General features: G+C 36.3%; 1 protein-coding gene and 1 long non-coding RNA gene across 8 annotated transcripts in view; one reads left to right on the plus strand and one right to left on the minus strand.

The window, feature by feature from the left end:
- LOC106870507 (LIM/homeobox protein Awh) overlaps positions 1–2,500 on the plus strand; it is a 379,078-nt gene that overhangs the window by 290,580 nt on the left and 85,998 nt on the right. The gene's annotated exons all lie outside the window — the stretch shown is intronic.
- LOC149137811 (uncharacterized) overlaps positions 1–2,500 on the minus strand; it is a 15,871-nt gene that overhangs the window by 13,365 nt on the left and 6 nt on the right. Inside the window, exon 1 of the long non-coding RNA XR_016243740.1 lies at positions 2,367–2,500. This exon is cut by the window's right edge and continues 6 nt beyond it. This is a non-coding gene — a long non-coding RNA (uncharacterized LOC149137811). The remainder of the gene's footprint in view (positions 1–2,366) is intronic.

The raw sequence follows: 2,500 nt of genomic DNA on the forward strand, positions 1-2,500 counted from the left end.
GAATATATATACTCTTTACACTTTTACTCTTTCATTTGTTTCAGCCATTTGACTTCGGCCATGCACGAGCACCGTCTTTTAATCGGAAAAATCGCCCCCGGACTTATTTTTCGTAAGCTTGGTACTTATTCTAGTGGTCTCTTTTGCCGAACCGCTAACTTACAGGGACATAAACACACCAATATCAGTTGTCAAGCGACGGTGGGGAGGTCGAACAGACACAGTTACACACATATAAATCTATACATATATACATATATATACATATATATATACATACATATATATATATATATATATATATATATATATATATATATATATATATATATATATATATATATATATATATATATATATATAAATATATATATATACGACGGGCTTCTTTCAGTTTCTGTCTACCAAATCCACTCCCAAGGCTTTGGTCGGCCTGAGGCTGTAGCAGAGGACACTTGCCCAAGGTGCCACGGAATGGGAATAAACTCGGAACCATATGGTTGGTAAGCAAGTTTCTTACCACACAATCACTCCTGCGCATGTGTGTGTGTGTGTGTGTGTGTGTGTGTGTGTGTGTGTGTGTGTGTGTGTATATGTGTGTCTGTGTGTGTGTCTGTGTGTGTCTGTGTGTGTGTGTGTGTGTGTGTGTGTGTGTGTGTGTGTGTGCGTGCGTGCGTGCGTGGCTGCTTCCCAACCACATGGTTCCGATTTCAGTCTCACTGTGTAGAACCTTGGGAAAGTGTCTTATACTATAGCCTCGAGCCGACCGAAGCCTTGTGAGTGGATATAGTAGGCGGAAACTGAAAGAAGCCCGTCGTACATACATATACATATATTTATGTATGTCTTTGTGTGTGTGTGTTTTCCCCCACCATCACTTGACAAGTGATGCTGGTATGTTTACGTCCCCGTGACCTAGCGGTTCGGCAAATTAGACCGATGGAATAAGTACTAGGCGTACAAAGAATAAGTCTTGGGGTCGATTTCTTCGACTAAAACCTTTTAAGGCGGTGCTCCAGCATGGCCTCAGTTAAATGACTGAAGCAAGTAAAAGAATAAAAGAATAAAAGAATGCATGTATGTCTGTATGTATAATATTATTGTTAATATATTCGGATCTATTTTAAAACGGGGGCACCAGTATTTTCTTAACGAAACACTAACGAAACACTTTGAAACTTGGGACACTGGTAGAATGTGTCATATAAAACATCTTTTACTCGTAAGTTATTCCATGTTAAAGTTGTCGTATTTCTGTAATTTCAACCAATCACTGACGTCTATTCAGCTGAATAAGAGTTACTGCTGGGCGGTCATAAAAATGTTATTCCCTGTGATATATTTCATCCGGTTTAATCGTAATTTATACGCATATATTGTTTATATAATAAATTACGCTGTGCGTATCTATGTGTGTAACAATTTTAGAGTTCGGATTCTCGAGTTAGGGTTAGTTTTAGGGTTAGGGGTTAGGGTTACGGTTACGGTTAACAGTCTAGTTAGGGTTAGTGTTAGGGTTAGGGGATTAATACGATATACACCGTTACAGCGCTAACTGTTTTCAACTGAATAGACGTCAGTGATTAGTAGAAATTATCGAAATAAGACAATTTTTTACATGAAATAAATTCGAATACAAAAATATTTTTCTGTTCTATAACACAAAATAGATAAGTATCCGAAGTTTGAAAGTCTTTCGGTACCAAAAATACTACATGAAACATAAATGAAAACTGGCGTCCCCGTTTTAAAATAGATCCATATATTCTTAACCTCATTGCGATAACTGAAATTGTATGCATTAGTTGGGTTGTCATTAAAAATTCATCAGAGATCGTTGAATTTTCCTGCCAATCACCGCATCTTCCGTGTTTTCTATCTTCCGTAAACAAATTGTGTATTCATTCCTAACAAACACATACATACGTACACAGACATCGACATTCACACACATATATTTATATGGATATACATGTGTGTTTTTGTTCATGTATTTGTTTGTTTGAGTGTATTCTACATAACGATATATGTGTGTATATGTATGTCATTATTCAGTTTATTTCAAGATTTCTTGCCAACAAACTGAATTATGTATGTATGTATGTATGTATGTATGTATGTATGAAATGTATGTATGTATGTATGTATGTATGCATGTATGTGTGTGTACGCATGTATGTATATGTATATTTGCTTGTGTGTGTGTGTGTGTGTCTATTTCCATCAGCCTTTGAAACAATTGGTCGGGACTCGACAGGATGGTCATGGCTGCAATATTTATGATTATAGGTCTGCTCGGTCTAAGCTGACCTATGACTAAACAGTAACAATATACCAGACAAGAAGAAAACAACACAGCAACACACCTTCAAGAACAGCGCTCCAAATACAATAACCTTCAAAATGGTTGTTCAACTCGTTAACATTATGTCTGCCTCGTAAGTGAAATATATAAGTTCCTTTTTGTATGCAAAAATTACTAATTAAATTCACAGGTTTT

This window comes from Octopus bimaculoides, chromosome 1, assembly GCF_046866305.1.
Source record: "Octopus bimaculoides isolate indiv1 chromosome 1, ASM4686630v1, whole genome shotgun sequence".
NCBI classification, from domain to species: domain Eukaryota; kingdom Metazoa; phylum Mollusca; class Cephalopoda; order Octopoda; family Octopodidae; genus Octopus; species Octopus bimaculoides.